The 18,572-nt window shown below is 40.0% G+C and overlaps 1 non-coding gene across 1 annotated transcript; it reads right to left on the bottom strand.

Moving 5' to 3' along the window:
• Positions 1 to 12,760: 12,760 nt before the first annotated feature.
• trnav-uac (transfer RNA valine (anticodon UAC)) lies at positions 12,761 to 12,833 on the bottom strand. Its single transcript has one exon. It is a non-coding gene; the product is annotated as a tRNA-Val (tRNA).
• Positions 12,834 to 18,572: the final 5,739 nt, after the last annotated feature.

Here is an 18,572-nt window from a genome sequence, read left to right as displayed (position 1 = left end):
TAATATAATAAAGAGTCAAAAGTCTTCAAATGACTCGTTTTGCCCATAAACTACAAAGATAATGAGTTTAATGTCTAATAGGACAAAGATAAGACGATAAAATCATGTTTTAGGAGCTTAAAGCTGTATTTTCTTCCTACTTTTTTCACGTTTATTTATTTATTTGTCATTTCAACCCATTTATCTATTAAATACAGTTGAGTTAAATTGTGTTTCTCAGGACCGGAGTGTAAAAGAAACACAATAAATAACTAATCATAGCTCTGAAACATGTAAAAACTATTTAAAAAAGACAATAAATCATCAGGTTCACTTTAAAAATATATGAAAATACTAAAACAGCTTTTGCTTCTTTAATCTTGACGTGTTTCTGGTTGAAGAGTGGCAGCGAGGTTCACACTTCCTGTAACTGTTAAAGAGAGAAAAAGATTTATTTTTAAAACCTGCAAAGTCTGTCGAGACTTTCAGACACATTCACACTTTTCCATCAGAGCGTTTAAACCAGCAGCAGCAGAATGGGACTCTGGAGACGATCGCGTCAGTCCAGCCGCAAATATCTCGTTAAATGTCAGATTTAAAGTCTCTAAATAAAATGTAATGTTTGGTTTAGATTGATTCTCATGTTCTGCATCAAACATCCTGTAAAGCTTCAGTTTGGTTTGTTCTCAGCTGTGAGAGGCGGAGCTGCGTTTCCTCCTCCGCAGGCCGTCGGGCTCGGCTCTAAAATGTGCTGACGATGCTAAAACTCAGCAGACTGTTTGTGTTTGTGTGGCGGAGCGACGGCCTGAAGGAGGAGAGGAAAGAAAACAGGAAGAGAAGATGCTGCTCTGCGTGGAGGAGGACGATGATGCTCTGATTGGTTATTAGAATAAAGAAGAAATAATCCCAGTGAGGCTGAAACATCACTGATACTGAACTCCTGGAGGAACTTAGATGTTAATGCAGGTTTCAAACTAAACTGATTCATTTTTTCTTTGTAATTGTTAAAGCTGCATGTGTTCCCTGTGCTTTTTAATCTCCAGGTCTGTGTTCGAAACCGCATCCTACACACTAAACGACCAGATAGTAAGCAGACCGTTTACACTGTAGTAAACTACACGATAACCCACAATGCATTGCGTCCCTACCCGAGCTGAAATCAGCAGGTTGAAGCTGATTTCATTTTAGCTCTAACTCTGTAAATAAACCACTTTATCCACATTTCTAACCTTTTTAGGCGGGAAAGTAGCCCTTTAGATCCACAATGTGACGCTAATCTGTCCAAATAACACCTGTTTAAAGTTTTGTTCCTGCGGATTCTGAGTTAGCCGTAGCGAGTAACGCACTTCCGGTCATTTTCACAGAATAAAACAACCGTTACCTTTTATTATTAAGAAAACAATAACGATAGAATTGGTGCTTTTATTTTGAAAACAGGAAGCGAACATATCCTCGCTGTAGCTAACTTGATCTGTGACGTTTGTATTTTGTGTATTTTCCAGAAGTTACGTTGCATCTTGGGTAATTTGAGTGTGAGTAGTCAGCTCTTGATGCATACTCCGCATTTCTGGAGAATCTAGTAAACCATCCGGGAACTTCTCACATACTCAGTTAGTACGAGTAGAGAAAGTATGCGGTTTCGAACACAGCCACGGTCATCTTCACCTCAATCAGTCCACAACGAGGTTCACCTGCAGAGAGGAGGAGGTTCAGTGCTCCAGGTTTCTGTGTCAGAGGACTTTATGATGTTTAATGTTTAGAAGATCAGAGAAGAATCAGAATCAGAATGTCTTTATTGTCATTGCAAGAAGAAATGCAACGAAATTGAAAAAGTGCAGTCCTCTTCTGGTGCCAAATAAAAAGATTATAAAACATACAACATGAAATAAATAAGGAGAAAAAAGAAAAAAACAATATCTGCAACATTAAAAATAAAATGAATGATTCCAGTCTTATTATTGTTATTGCACTTGTGTTTCAATGCATGTATGTATTGCACGTGGTATTGTATTGATTGCACATTTGTATGTAGTCCAACAGTCAAGCAGCATTAAATGCGATTATGGCTCCTGCATACAAGCTGTTTCTTATTCTATTTGTTCTTGCTTTTAATGTTCTTGTAGCGTCTTCCAGAGGGCAACAGTTCAAAAGGTGCATTTGCAGGATGGGTTGGATCCCTGCATATCCACATCTTATACTGGCCATGCAGCCCCAAAACAAGACCATCCCATCATAAATTATCTCTTGACACCTTACTAGGATCTCCCACATCTTCTACCTTATTTGGACATAAGCCAAGATAGAAAAGATAACAACACAGATTCCATAAGACACACAGTGATCTTACATTTACAGTCTTAGATTAAAATGATCAAACCAATTGTTGATTCTTCTTCACTTTTACACTTTCAACTGAGCAGCTGTAGAAGGGGGAGAGGTTTGCTTTTTAAATATTATACTTAAGTATCACATATGGCTGCGGTGTTCACATACTTTTGGCCACGTAGCATTAGTGTTAGTGTGAAAATCTGCTTTAATATAAACTCTGAGAAGAAAAATCACTTTATTTTCAGCTGATCTTGTTCATATCCAGGTGGGGAGTTCTGGTCTTCTGAAATGAGGCCAACGTGGAAGTAGCTTAAAACTGCATTCTATCAAAAGGCCACCAGGGGGCGACTGTTTTGGTGTCAAAAGGTCTTCAGTCTCTATACAAGTCAATGGAGAATTCACCAACTTCTCACTTGATTTCTAACCTCAGTAAACGTTTTCAAAATGTGTTTATGGTCTCAATCGCTAGTTTAAAGCCTTCTTCAATGCAGTATGATGTTCATTTGGGACATTTTGGCCTCCCTGATTTTATATGTGACGATAAAGCAGGGTATGCATTAGGGCGTGGCTACGTGGTGATTGACAGGTTGATTGGTTCACAGGTTCAGGAGGGCGCCTCATGCTCCTCCTGATGCCCATATAAGTAGAATCCCTGTTTTTATTTTTCCCAGCATGCACCTGGAATTTTCAAGATGGCGCTGCTCAGATCCGATACTATTGTCCTCCGAGCAGCAGTCCACAAACCAATGGGTGACGTCACGGATGTTACGTCCATTTCTTATATACAGTCTATGGTCTATCTCCTTTCCTTCCTTCTTCCTCCCTTCCTCCCTCCTTTCTTTCCTCCCTTCCATCCTTCCTTCCTCCCTCCCTTACTTCCTTCTTCCTCCCTTCCTTCCTTGACTTGTGGACAACAGGAGGGTTAAAAGAAACAAATAACTACCAATAAATATGCTTTAATTTTCACTCTCAGAAGAACAATCACTTTATTTTCAGCTGACTTTGTTCATATTTGAGACGTAATCACTTCCTAAAAATACAGAGAACATTCAACGGCGTCAAAACCACCGAAATAATAATACTAATGATGATAATTTCCTGTTTTTTTCCTGAGTGTGTAAACTCAGAGGTGAGCTGGAGGTTTGAACACGATGTACCGACATGAATCTGTGACCCCGACTCTCGAGTTTCTTCTTGGAACAAACTTCAGACTTTATAAATGATGCAGCCGAACACATGCAAGCATGAACTAGATTAATGCAAGTCTGAATAATTCAAATAATGACTGGAATCTGCAGTTTCATTACGCTATAAGTCTGCAGAAAAAGAGCCGAGTAGGATCTGCAGAGGTGTGTTTATAAGGCCGGATATTCAGGCTGCATCAATGTTTAACGTTTATGTGTCTTGGCTGAGCGTTTTCTGCTTTGCTCAGCGTTGTGTGTGTGTGTGGCTCCGGTTTTTACAGCCTCGGCTCGTTCCTCGGTTTAACCTTCAGTTTGTGCAGCTCCGTCTAAACTCTGCATGATTAGCATCTACAGATCGAGCTGTTTGGTTTTAATGTCACGAATACACAAAGATCTGTTCTGTCTGCAGTCATTCTAACATCAGTGAGGTTAATTCAGTCTGAGGCTCATTTTCAGCACTTTTTCCTGCTTTTTAAGTCACTTTCCTGTCATTGAAATCCCGTCCAGAGTGATGTTCTTGTGTTTAAAGAAGATCTCTGAATGTTTTACTAACCTGAGAGACAGAAACTCAACATTGTGTCTCAGATCACACACTTCACACACTTCTCATGCAGTCAGTGAGAGTCATGCATATTACTGTTTTCACGCTACGCTGCTGTTTATCACGCTGTCAAAAGTAATAGTGAAGTATGTTTAGTGTAGGTTATCGTCTACACGTCGACTTATTGACATAATACTGGAGAAGGACCAAATCAATGGAACTGCATTCCAGGATTTTACAGCTACTGGCAGCTTCTTGCATAACGTACACACACAGATAGACACATACAGACAGATAGACACACACACACACACACACACAGATAGACACACACACACACACACACAGATAGACACACACACACACACATACACACACACACAGGTAGACACACACACAGATACACACAGACACACACACACGTGTCTGTAGTGATGTGTAATATTATGGCATTATGTTTCATTTCTTTGTGCCTGCATGAAGTCGACTCGTATGGTGTTACGCCACTGAAAGCATCATCAGTCGATACTTGATTGGACCCACGATGATGGAGAGGTACTTGAGTCTGACTGTGTCACCATGCACTCTTCATACAGAGCTATGCAGTGTTGTTTTAAGTGATTAAACATGTTGGTCGTACTACCTTTCTTTCACAAGGCAGGCCCTACACAACACATCGCTCTCTTATGTGTCCTCCTTCCTAAACCAAACATGTTTCCATATGATTGAGGATGATCTCTTTTTCTCCACCAAATCATTGACTTGGTCTTTTTCTACTGACATCTTCTCCACCGTGGCAGCTGGCCTCGTCCATATTGTTGCTTTTTGCGATATTAATATCTTGCACGTTCGTATCTAGATATAGATACAATAACGATGTACTGTTCAGCCCTACTTTTAATTGCACCATCCAGGTTCTCATAGTGCTGCATGTTTCCATACCTCTTACTGTGAACACACTTATGACCTCAGAATATTAAGAAGTGTAAGAACAGGAGTACGAGAGGCTGATCTGTGAAACAACATGATGACAGAAACAAATAGAAGCTCCTCAGATGTGCTGCTGTTCTCTGTCAGATACGGTTTTACAGCAGATTTGTTCACATTTAGTCAAACAGTCTCTGGTTAAAGTGATGTAAATCAGCTGTTAGCAGCTCCTGTCTGCAGTGTAACATGATGAACAGACAAACATCACTAATTATTGAGATACTGAAGAAAACATCAACATGTGATGATTCAGCAGCTTCTTTGTTTCTCTGGTTTCTAACTGGATTTATGGAGTTTATTGTTGATGGACAAAAGATAATGATCTCATCAGGAAGTGTAAATCATACTGAATGATATCAACATGTGTTTCATGTCTGTGAGTTCAGATTTGACTGAGTTATGACTCTAAGAACGTCTCAGAGGTGGAACGAATGAATTACAAGGTCTTACATTATGTTTTTTGAGTATTTTTGTTTGGTCTGAATGAAGTAAACAAGCTAGAAAAAAACTCTTTCTTGGACCAGACAACAAATCAAATGCATAACATCAAAAACAGGTAGAAGAAGGTCTGTACACTGCAGCTCCCAATGCAGGTATACTTTGTACAATAGTTTATATAAAGCAGGTATAGTTTAATGGGATATCAAGAGTGACGTTTTGAGCCTCCTGCTTCCACCTTTACAGATTTTGTTCTTTGGTCCAGCACCTGGTTTTTATGTTTCAGATGTCCGAGTGTCAACTACACAACTTTCACATCAATAAACAGACCAATCAGATCAAACTGTCATTATAAAAGCACCACAGAAACAGTCCCCGTCTCCTCCTGAGCTGAGAAGAAGAGGAGCTCCAACTCTCTGACACTCTGCAGAGGATTTAGTCTTTCCTCTACTTCAGACCAGATCCTGTCATCATGGTTAAATGCCGTCCCTGCAGATTCATGAGTTCAGTTACAGAGGAGAATATTTCTGATGATGAGTTTCAGATTATCTTCTCTTCTCTTCGCCTGCAGTCTCGATGCCTTTGTGCAAACTTTCCTCTTTGAGTTCTTGTTCGGAGCGCCGGGGTCGGCGGCCCATCTGGACAGGAGAGGAGACACCTGCAGGGGGGAGGAGAGGAGAGGAGGAGGAGGAGGAGGAGGAGAGGAGACACCTGCAGGGGGGAGGACAGGAGGAGGAGGAGGAGTAGGGGGAGGAGGAGAGGAGACACCTGCAGGGGGGAAGAGAGGAGGAGGAGGAGAGGGAGGAGAGGACAGGAGACACCTGCAGGGGGGAGGAGAGGAGGAGGAGAGGACAGGAGACACCTGCAGGGGGGAGAAGAGGAGGAGGAGGAGGAGAGGACAGGAGACACCTGCAGGGGGGAGAAGAGGAGGAGGAGGAGGAGAGAACAGGAGACACCTGCAGGGGGGAGGAGAGGACAGGAGACACCTGCAGGGAGAGGAGGAGGAGGAGGAAGAGGAGGAGTGAGTCAGCAGCTTAATGTACAGATCCAGAAGTCACCAGGAGCAGCAGGTTTGGGACAAGGGCAGCTGAGTGAAGAGTTACGGGGCAATAAGTGAGTTTAAAAGCGTTGTGATGTGACTCGTGATAACCCGAACAGCTGCTGAGACAAGTTCAGTTTGCAGAGCAGACAGTTTTAAAGCTGAGGAAACTTCCACTGCACTTCGTCAGCTGACAGGAAATGAATGACTTGAAAACACGAGCTTTCTTTAATATATATTTTTATTTATTATTGCACATAAAAGAAAAAAATACATAATAAAACCCATATGGGCTTGTTGGATGGATCTTCTATTGTGAGACATACGACATAAAAACGTAAGAAATAAGAAAATTACATACAAAAACATAACAAACTGAAGGCGCACTCACACTAGGCCTGGTTGCCTTGAACCCTCCCCTCTCCCCCGCTGGCCTTCGCTCACACTGTACATAAAGATCTGGGCCTGAGCACGCTTACGTCGTGAGCCACTTAACTCCAGACGCAACATTTAGGATGCAAAGTGCCGTAAAACACTGTAGAAGAAGTAGTTGTTGTGGGTTTTATCCAGCTGTTCTTGAATACTGTCGTCTGCCCCAAGCAGGCGGGGATCTCCGGTCCTCTGCAATGAGGCCAACGCGGAAGTAACTTAAAACTGCATTCTATCAAAAGGCCACCAGGGGGCGACCGTTTTGGTGTCAAAAGGACTTCCGTCTCTATACAAGTCAATGGAGAATTCACCAACTTCTCACTTGATTTCTAACCTCAGTAAACGTTTTCAAAATGTGTTTATGGTCTCAATCGCTAGTTTAAAGCCTTCTTCAATGCAGTATGATGTTCATTTGGGACATTTTGGCCTCCCTGATTTTATATGTGATGATAAAGCAGGGTATGCATTAGGGCGTGGCTACGTGGTGATTGACAGGTTGATTGGTTCACAGGTTCAGGAGGGCGCCTCATGCTCCTCCTGATGCCCATATAAGTAGAATCCCTGTTTTTATTTTTCCCAGCATGCACCTGAAATTTTCAAGATGGCGCTGCTCAGATCCGATACTATTGGCCTCCGAGCAGCAGTCCACAAACCAATGGGTGACGTCACGGATGTTACGTCCATTTCTTATATACAGTCTATGGTACATTAACAATCTATAAGAGCAACAAAGTGCAATATGCAATATAAAAGGTGCAAACGTCTATTTCTTATAAAGAATCTGTATTTCCTGCAGCTCTGCCTTTACTTCTCTTACATTTGTGTTTTCACCGACGTCGGTTTCTGATGACGGCGGCGTCGTTAACAGCTGTTCAGCATGAAAGTGAGACTGAATCTTCTCTGCATGTTTCTCTTAAAATAAAGTGACAAACATCTGTGTGTCATATCGTGAACAGACATGTTAAACAGATTTCTACTCACATATATTAAATACCTGAGTCTGCATTTATTTATTTAATAATGTGTTACAATGAGAACACAGCAGTGTTATCAGTTAATCAAACTTTATTATTATAGCAGCTTTAATAAAGGATTAATGTAGTTCAAGCTGATAATGAGACCAAAGCATATGAGAGAAAATAAGAGATACAAAAGTAATAAAAAACAGATTTAGGATCTATAATAAAAATCTAAAATAAAAACGGATAAGAGGAAATAAAAAAAATGAGACAAAATGTTTATTAAAAGTAAAAACTAGCTTAACCTTTGTGTCGTCCTCCCGGGTCAAATTGACCCCGTCTGTTTTGACTGTTCCTTCTTTCCTCCCTTCCTTCTTTCCTACCTCCATCCCCCTTTCTTCCTTCCTTCTGTCCTTCCCAACTTCCTTTCCTTCTTCCCTTCCTTCTTCCCTCTGTCCTTCCTTCCTCCCTTCCTCTTTTCTTCCTTCTTCCTCCCTTCCCTCCTTATTTCCTTCCTCCCTTCCCTCCTTCTTTCCTTCCTCCTTTCCCCCCTTCCTTCCTCCCTCCTTTCCTTCCTTCTTCCTTCCTCCCTTCCTTCCTTGACTCGAGGACAACAGGAGGGTTAAAAAAAGACAAATCAAAGTAAAATGACATTAAAGACCTATGTAAGACTTTAAAAGTAAAAAAGCTGTCAAATAAACTTAGTGGAGCAAAAACTCAAATAGTTCTTTATGTAGTAGAGTAGAAGTATGAAGTATCATAAAATATAAAATACTAAAGTATAAATACTTAAAAACTGCTGCAGTACTTTAATAAAAGCACTCAGCTACTTTCTATTCTGACTCAAATCTCCACAGCTGTTCTTCTTTTCTTTCACACCTCGAACACTTTGATTGACAGTTTTAACACCAGCTGCTTGAACGCACCAAAAAAGCTTCAGTGTGAAAGCTGCGGCCACACACACACACACACACACACACACACACACACACACACACACACACACACACACACACACACACAAACACACACACACACACACACACACACACACACACACACACACACACACACACCTTCTCCTCAGCACACGTGTGATGCTGTGAGTTTTTATCGAGTGGAATCACAACCGCTGAGACGAGCCGATAAAAGCTTCGTCCAAAAACAGCAGTTAATAAGAGACGACGAGGCGGAGGAGCCGAAACATCCCCAAAAAAAAAAGATCAGCAGCTTCGTGTGTGTGAGAACGACCAGTTTGTGATTATTAACGACCAACACGAGCAGCTCTACAAACACTTCCTGTTTTGTCTTGTTTTTGTGAATTTTGGTGCCAAGAGCAGCAAACACACACACACACACACACACACACAGACACACACACACACCCACACACACACACACACACACACACACACACACACACACACACACACACACACACACACACGGAGCACAGGTGGGAGGAGAGGAACTAACAGGTGGTGGGTGGGTGGAGGGTGGAGGTGTTTATATGTGTTTACTAAGCTGCATCACTCTCACACTAAAGTCCTGAAGAAGAACATGTTGATATATTCTAATATATAATATAGATATATATATTCTATATTTAACCCTTTACATGCTGCTCAGGGTCACATTTAACCTGTTGTTTACATTTGAAAGCTGTAAAAACACCTTATACACATTTATTTAAGGTGGACTTTTACTAATATAACCCACAGTTTACAACAATAGAAATAAAAAGCATATTTTTTTTAAAGTTTTTGCAGAGCTGATGCACATTTTTATATATTTGTAAATGCAAAAGTCTGACCTGTGTTTATTTAAAAAGTTGACTGACTAAACTTTTACATGTTTACATAAACCTGTCTGTGATAATCCATCAACATATTTCCCTCTGATCTTAAATGTAGTTAAGAAAAATTAACAATTTCTACTTTTTAAAAACATCAAATATGAGGTACTTTTCAAGCGTGAATATCAGTGTGTTTATAAGATATAGATGATAGATAGATAGATAGATAGATAGATAGATAGATAGATAGATAGATAGATAGATAGATAGATAGATAGATAGATAGATAGATAGATTTAATTTATTCTCACACAAATAAATAAGAACAAATAATATATACAAAAAGCCTTACAGTTAAAAAAGAAGCAAAAATATACAAGAAAATTGTATTAACCCTCCTGCTGTCCTCGAGTCAAGGAAGGAAGGGAGGAAGAAAGAAAAGAAATGAGGATGGTATGAAGGGAGGAAGAAGGAAGGAAGGGAGGAAGAAAAGGAAGGAGGAAAGAAGAAGGAACGAAAGGAAGGAGGAAGGAAGAAGGAAGGAAAGGAGGAAGGAAGGAAGGAAGGAAGGAAAGAAAGAGGGAGAGAAGAAGGAAGGAAGACAAGGGGATGGAGGAAGGAAAGAAGGAAGGGAGGAAAGAGAGAGGAAGGAAAGAAAGAGAATAGGAGGGAGGAAAGGAGGGAAGGAAGGAAAGGAAAGAAGGAAGGATGAAAGGGGGATGGGGGAAGGGAGGAAGGAAAGGGAAGGAAGGAGTGAAGGGAAGAAGGAAGGATGGAAGAAAGGGGGATGGAGGAAGGAAAGAAGGAAGGGAGGAAAGACAGATGGAAGGAAGGAAGGAAGGAAAGAAGGAACAGTCATAACAGACGGGGTCAGTTTGACCCGGGAGGACAACACGAAGGTTAAATGAGTTTTATGCTTTTTGTTTAATTTTCATTTAATACCTTACTGTTACTGTTTGTTTTGTTATTGTTTTTTTACTTTTGAAATAAACATTTAATCAGTCAACTTGCAGCAACATGAGAGAGTAGAATTAAGGCTATAGATGTAATCATATAAACAGCTTCATCAAAGTATTGTCTTCATTATTCTTAGTCTTTAATTAATTGTTAAAATGCAGGAACATGTTTAGTGTTGTGTATTCACATGGTGCATGATGGTTTTCCCCTCATAACATTTCTGTTCTGCTGTTTTACTCGTTAAATTTCTGCAGGATTTAATTAAAAAACGAGGATGACTCTCAGGAAAATAGTAAACTGACTTTCTGCTTCCAGCAACGAGCAGCTTTTCCTCACGGTTAGAAAATGAATCCATAAAAAAAAGAAAAAAAGAAAAGAAAAGGTAAAACAAACAGTGAAAGTGCAGCGTGAGAGCGGAGCCTCTGCAGCCGCCCACCAGCGTTCAGCAGAGCGGAGCGGAGCAGCCTGACGTCGCTCCCTGGAAGAGATAGAAGAAGAGAGGGAAACACAAGTTATGCAGATGTGAGTGCAGGTCTGAAAGAGAAAGACATTTAATTATAAAGTTGATATAAGAGAACAATTGTGAGTGAGGAAGACATGGGAGGAAGATGAGGGAACAGAGGAGGAAGAAGCCTTTATGGAGGCGTGAAGTTGATGAGAGGCAGCAGAGGGAAAAAACTACACACACACACACACACACACACACACACACACACACACACATAAAACACACTGGGAGAGAAGAGCAGATGGTAGTTTATCTCTCTTCACAGAATGGCATCACATTACCACCAAATTTAATCTAATCTCCACAAAACTGCAACAGATCCATTTGGATGCGGCCTCCGAGGAAGAGCCGAGGGGGAGAAGGAGAATGTTGTAGCATTAATCTGCTTCTCTGGAAACACTCAGCATCAGATCGAAGACTGATGAGGAAGAGGAAGAGGAGGAGGAAGGCTCGGACAGTCTGATGCATAGACTGTATGTAAGAAATGGACGTAACATCTGTGACGTCACCCATTGGTTTGTGGACCTTTTGCTCGGAGGCCAATAGTTTAGTATCTGAGCAGCGCCATCTTGAAAATTTCAGGTGCATGCTGGGAAACATAAAAACATGGATTCTACTTATATGGACATCAGGAGGAGCATGAGGCGCCCTCCTGAACCTGTGAACCAATCAACCTGTCAATCACCACGTAGCCACGCCCTAATGCATACCCTGCTTTATCGTCACATATAAAATCAGGGAGGCCAAAATGTCCCAAATGAACATCATACTGCATTGAAGAAGGCTTTAAACTAGCGATTGAGACCATAAACACATTTTGAAAACGTTTACTGAGGTTAGAAATCAAGTGAGAAGTTGGTGAATTCTCCATTGACTTGTATAGAGACGGAAGTCCTTTTGACACCAAAACAGTCACCCCCTGGTGGCCTTTTGATAGAATGCAGTTTTAAGTTACTTCCGCGTTGGCCTCATTTCAGAGGACCAGAACTCCCCACCTGGTTTGATGTAGCAGAATCCCATCAGAGAGTCATGAAATAGGGGAGATCTTGTGGCGGAAGAAGAACAGCTGTAAAATGTTTCAGTGCACGAAAACTCACCTAAATTCATCTTCTCAGCTACGTCATCATTATATTTGGATTGCACACCTGTAGATTTACAGTCTTCTGGCAAAATGTGTCAATCTAAATGACGTGAAACATAAAACCAAGAGTTGTTTCAGACAGTTTTGAAACCCTTTTGCGTTGAGTTTCAAAGCTATAACTGTTTGTATCTTTAAATTAAGTTTTATAACTGAGTTCAGGAACAAAGACAACGCCTCATACCTCCCTTATCTGATCCTCTCTCCTTCCCAAAACCCTTTTTAACGTTCTCTCTATTTTGGTTTGACTTCAGGAACCATGGAGGGGGCTTCATCCAGGACAGGAAGAAGATACAGTTTAGTTTTGGTTAGTTAAACATGTGATTAAGTAGTTTTTCAGTTATTAAGAGGAAAGCCTTGATTAGGATGAACTAATGCTGACACTGAGGAAAGGTTTTCTGTGTTTCTGACTGTGAGCTTGATTAGTTAATGGAACAGAAATAACATCATTTACCACAATATTTGGAAATAAGGAGTCTGGTTCCACTGGGGATTGAACCCAGGACCTTCTGCGTGTAAAGCAGACGTGATGACCATTACACTATGGAACCTGTACTGAAGTGTTTACTGCTCTAATCTGGGTATCCTAGTGTTTCTGACTATAGTCCAGCAGTTAGAAGTGGTTTAGGTCAATTCATTTTAGCTCATAGTAAATAAATAAAAAAGTAACATTAGTGAAGACTGTGATGAAGAAAGACTGTATATTTAGCTTGAATTGGAGAATGAAAAACGAAAAACAGCTCATGTAGCCCATGTGTGTCATTTAAAGTATTTATATATATTGGTCCACTCACTTATAATATTATTTATATATATTTATCCCTCCATGTAATTCTGGCACATTGCAGATTTGAGCAGCTGTGCATACATAAGCTGAGGTTTGCGCTGCGTTATTCAGTCAACAGTTACAGTAAAATAGTGAATAATGCAGGGGAAATCACTGTTAGTTGTATTTATTTCAGGTGAGTCACCAAAGCACCACTGTACTTTTAATAGTTCATTTATTTTTATGTTTGTCTTGTGTTTTGTTTCATTGTTTGCGGGAATATGCATAATGTAGCTCTGTGGATTAAAGCTGTTATTTTTTTATGATTTTGACTACTTGGACTGTTACAACACACTGTTTGGGGTTGTGAGGGTTGTGACTATTGGTGGTTGTTGTTGGCTTTGTTGTATGTGTGAAAATGAGTTTTTTCTTGGTAGCATAGCTGTCATAATGTTTATCAGGTTCAAGATGACTGAACCTGATACACTATGTACCTGATACACTACCTGATGTAGAAACACTCATGTCTGGGCCAACAGGAGATAACAGCACAGGATCAAGCGCCATTGTCAATACATACATTAGTGATGGAAGGGGGCTGCTGTGTCTGACTATGGAGAGGCACAGTTGAGGAGTCAGTTCGTCGAAGCTGTGGATTTAATTCAAACGGAGATTAGTCGAAAAGATTTGATCAAATCAGAATGAAAGTGGCTGCACTCATCGATGCTGTGAACCAAAACCTATCTGGACTGAATGAAGTTCAACTCCCAAAAGAAAAGCATTTAGTTGGTTGGAACAATCTACAAACTGAACTTCATCTTCAAAGCCTCGTACCCTTTATTGATTTTAAAGATCTGGTGAAAACTCTGGAGTCCAGGCTCTCTGTATGCAAGTGTTTTATATCAGTATGAGGAATACAGCACAAATCATCTTTTGTTTTATTTATTTATTTATTTATTTCAGAATATATTCACCAACAACTTGGCATGAACTGTGGGTGCAACATATGTGTTGTGTGTGCTGCACGAGTCAAATGACGCAGATGAATTTGCAGATGTGGTGAACTAATCAAACCACTCCAAATGAGATCCTGAAAAACTAATTAGAAAACTAAAAATGAAATCAAAAAAAGAGGTACAGGAACACATGGTGGAGTCGAAGGGTCGTCACAAAAATTAAGAAAGAAAGAGACAGCTACACAGCAACAAGAAGCTTTTGAAATCCTGGTTCATTCTGTAAAAGAAGAAATGATCAAACAGGCCAGATGTGCTGATGTTTTACTCACAGCTGGTTTCATTTAAAAAGGCTGAACAACACATCTTCTGTACTGTGTTTCTCATCTAATAGAGGACCAGATAGACGTACTAGGTTTGGGTTCAAAGGTGCAGCCGATGTGTCAATCACAATTCATGAAAACCTCTTCATACAAACAGCAGAAAACATTCTCATAAATAAAGATTGTATTCAAACTGAAAGGTTACAAAAAATTATAAACAGAGAGATTGACATTCAAAGAAAAGTTTTGACATGTTTTTTTGCTTATTTACTGAATAACTGGTTGAAACTTTTGTGCATTTTTTGACAGAAAACTTGGCTATGGGATCCAAAATTGTCCCAGCTACTGAAAACCTTAATTAAAGGTCTTCACACAGTTCACTAAACTCTTAATTTATTCACAGTTTCTTATCATGCCATAAAAGCTATAAAAGCTTTAAAAATGAAGGAAGTAGAATAAAAAAGTTGTTTATTCTCTTTATGCTTTCACACCAACGAAAACGAACCGAACTAAGAGCTTTTGGGCTGAATGGACTGTTTAGTGTGCACCAACTGCTGTTGGTGTGAAAGCACCATGAGACAGCCAGAGGTGAAGACACCTGCCGGCCGCCAACGCCAGAAGTGAGGACACCTGCAGCACCTCAGCAGCCAGGCCGGAGTTGGCCAAAACACACCCATCATCTCTGATGAGGCCAGATTTTATGAGGAACTTTTATGGCAGTGTGCGCTGCCGTCAATACCCACTGCCATAAAAGTTCCTGTGGCAAAGACAGTTGCAGCTAACCAGAGAGGGGTCCATAGACCAGTTCCCCTAAAACACAAAGTAACTGGATAATACTCCACACAATGGGCTGATATACTAAGATCCCAAATAAAGAGAACTAAACTGCACGTTTGGTTAGCTTGTGTTTTCGCGGGTGATCTACTGAAAATAATTGTGTAAATAACAACAGGTGCAGACAGAAGTATTTAAATGAGGGTTTTGTCTCTTAATGGAGAGTTTGGACAAACAGAAAGCTGATCTCATGGAATTAGAGGTTCTAGTGGAAGAGGTTAAAAAAAGTAAATATAGTGAGTTATAACAGAGAACCTGGGTTACCATGTAACCATCCATTCCAGTAGAAGTTGTGAAATTATCATTTCTGGGCTGAATGTATATGTAAAAACTCTGATATTCACCTACATAAAGTTTTCTTGGAGCAACATCTAGAAGCTGTTAGTGGCTGCAATAGTTCAATACAAGTTTAGAGACAAAAAACAGAGTGAGTGAGCACATATAGTATCAATATCTTTTTTTCATCATGTTTTTACACATTTAAGTCTATTAGCAGATAATGATTCTAATGATCTAATGTTTGATGTCTTCAGTCACACCGTAGATCGACCAATGAGGACAGTGTGTGTTTATCTGCAGTGTGTCTGATGACAGTGTGGTTTTTGCAGCATTTCTGAGGACAGCATGTTTATGATGACACATGACAGATGATGAAGATTCATACGGTCTGTTAAAGTTTGACTTTAACAGTTCCAAAGTTCAGAGCTGTTTTTATGTGATCAGATTTCCTTAAAGAAGACTTCAGATTAAAGATGAATACAAAGAGATGAGACTGTCCTGCTGTGAGTTACAAGTTTGTTCTTCTTCTGCTTGTTTAAATGTCGCTGGCCGGTGGAAGCTGCTGATTTATTTCACCTTCACTCATCGGCTTCATTCAGATGATTTTCAGCATCTAAAGGTAACGTAGCCAACCGTTTTCATAATGTTTGTCTTCTTTAAAACGATCATTAATATTACAGTGTACTGCACATTGTTCCAATATGCTAGCACTATGTAAACTTTCACTGACTGCTAATACTATAAAATGAGTTATATGAGTATGAACATGTAATATACAGTATATACTCGATATAATATAAAGAATAGAATCATCTTTTGGGTCATTTTCAAATACCATAAAAAAAAGGTGTATGAGACGCAATATTTAATGCAATATGTTTTTTATTTAAAGTGGGGTACGTCTTATACACCAGTAAAATACAGAGAGAATTTGGATCTGGATATGATTTTAGGTCTGTAAAGGCCGTCCACACTAAGAACAATAACTATAACTTTAAAGATAATGATGTAAGAGTCCACACTTATGAACTATAACGTCCTATAAACAACAGTGTCAGGCACGCGCTGCACACTCCCAGCTGTTTCGGCAGCTAATGAAAATAGACTTTTGATGACCCGTTAATGCTGTATGCTGTACAGAAAAATGATTCAGTGTGTTGATCAGAAGTATTTCAGACACTAGTAGCTGTGAGGTTTCAGGTGTAATATGTTTGATTGTGTGTTAAATAAAAGTAAATTGAGAACGTTTTGGAGTATAAACATATGTGTTTATAAATTAATAACTACTGGTGCATTCAAATAAACCAGTCTTTAATAGAAAAGTGTTTTTCCCAGCATGACACCCCCCAAAGTAGACTGAGACTTATACACCGGTTTTTACTGTAGTAAACCATCCTGCCCAACAACTGAAACTGGGTTTAAAGGGTTTGGGTATGATGACATTCATTGTACCAGATTTCAGATAAATAGGCTAAAGTGATTGACTTTTATTTTTGTAAAACTTTTTTGAAGAGTGTTTGATACGTTTAATTGGTCGTGTCCGTATCAAAGGTCACCTCATTCAGTCATCTTGAACATGATAAACATTATGACAGTTATTATATTAACAAATCCACAGTTACAATAATCCATAGTCCAACAAAAAACGCTTGTTTCATAGGTGGGACGGTTAGTGATTTACAGGTAATAAAACCATATAGTGAGGGAATTTTTTTCCATCATTTACGTCAATCATTGGCATGTACTGGGTCAAACTAGGCTTTGCTGTCATTGCGAGACCACAGTAAATCTTGACTGGGAGACACTGTCTCCCCTCTGAGATAGTAGGAGGCAGTGAGTCTGCTCCTTTTGGGGAAAAAAGGTCAGATATGTGTTTAACTGTAGTCAGAGGTTGGGTCTAGGTACTGTTCTTATCTGTAGACCAGTAGACTAATTTCTATATGCTGTAAATGAGTTTGATCTGCCCATATTTGGCCATGGCTCAACCTTTGACATCATTTGTGTGGTTTAAGACTTTCCCCGGAGGACAGAAACTTCAGAATTGAAGGGACCATCAGAACAGAACGTGTACTGACCAAAGCTCAGAGGTAAGATGAGGATCTCTAACTGTCCATCACTGTTCTTCAGAACAGATGTTTCATCAGATGATGTTTTGATGATCAAAATTCATATTTTTAAACTCTTTGATTTGTTAAATGTTTATTTATATCAGGATGCAGCAGCAGAGAGCAGACTCTCCTGAACCCAGCTGTGTGTCCATGAAGAGTGACTGGTCTATGGATAATCCTATTAGGTTTAAAGATGGACAACCTGCTGATGGAAGGTAAGAATTAAAATATGGTTGCTTGGCTGTTTGGGAATAAACCTCATGTGTTATGTGGGGCGGAGCAGGTGAACCAGGCACAAACACCACAGACAGATTAAACGGAAACAGCTTTAATGCTTAAAAATCAACAGACAGACTTACAGACCATAAAGGGAAAGCAGTTCAAATAAGGTTTTACACCAGCAGGAACAGATAACAAGAGGAACAGGAACAGCATCAGAATCTAGTCGTCTAGAATGAAACAAAATGACTGAGAGCAGTAGATGTAGTGAGGAGCTGATGAGGAAATTACACAGTGGCAGCAGGTGAGCAGGTGGCACAAACAGAGCTTAATCAGGAACCATGTCAGTCGCCTCCTCAAGGGAGAGCTCCCAAATGACCCTCCAGGCTGGTCAGGAGGGAGAAAACAAAGAGGTGAAAGAAGACAGGAAAGATGGGCAGGACTGCTCTGGAGGCTGAAAGACCTGCTCAGGTTAGAAACCTTGGAGACCAAGGTGCCTTGGAGACCAAGGTGTCTACAAAGCCACGTAGAATGGTGGCCGAGAGGCAAATAAAAATAAATTATCCCATTCAACTCAGAAAATGATTTTAAGGTATTATCAGGATCTGTGTGGATCACATGTGGAAAAGGACAGGAGAACATTCTCATAATTTACAGGAACTCTTACTTTTACAGAGTTACAGCCACTTGATGCTGTGTTCATCCATCTGAAGGAGAACTGGGATGTTTATATTTCTATCTTTAGTTATTGATGTTGGCACAGATTGTTACTGAGCCATAGAACTCCTGTTGAACATCATCACTTCCT

Source organism: Scomber scombrus, chromosome 1 (genome assembly GCF_963691925.1).
Source record: "Scomber scombrus chromosome 1, fScoSco1.1, whole genome shotgun sequence".
Taxonomy (NCBI): Eukaryota; Metazoa; Chordata; class Actinopteri; order Scombriformes; family Scombridae; genus Scomber; species Scomber scombrus.
This window is presented reverse-complemented; position numbering and strand designations above follow the sequence as displayed.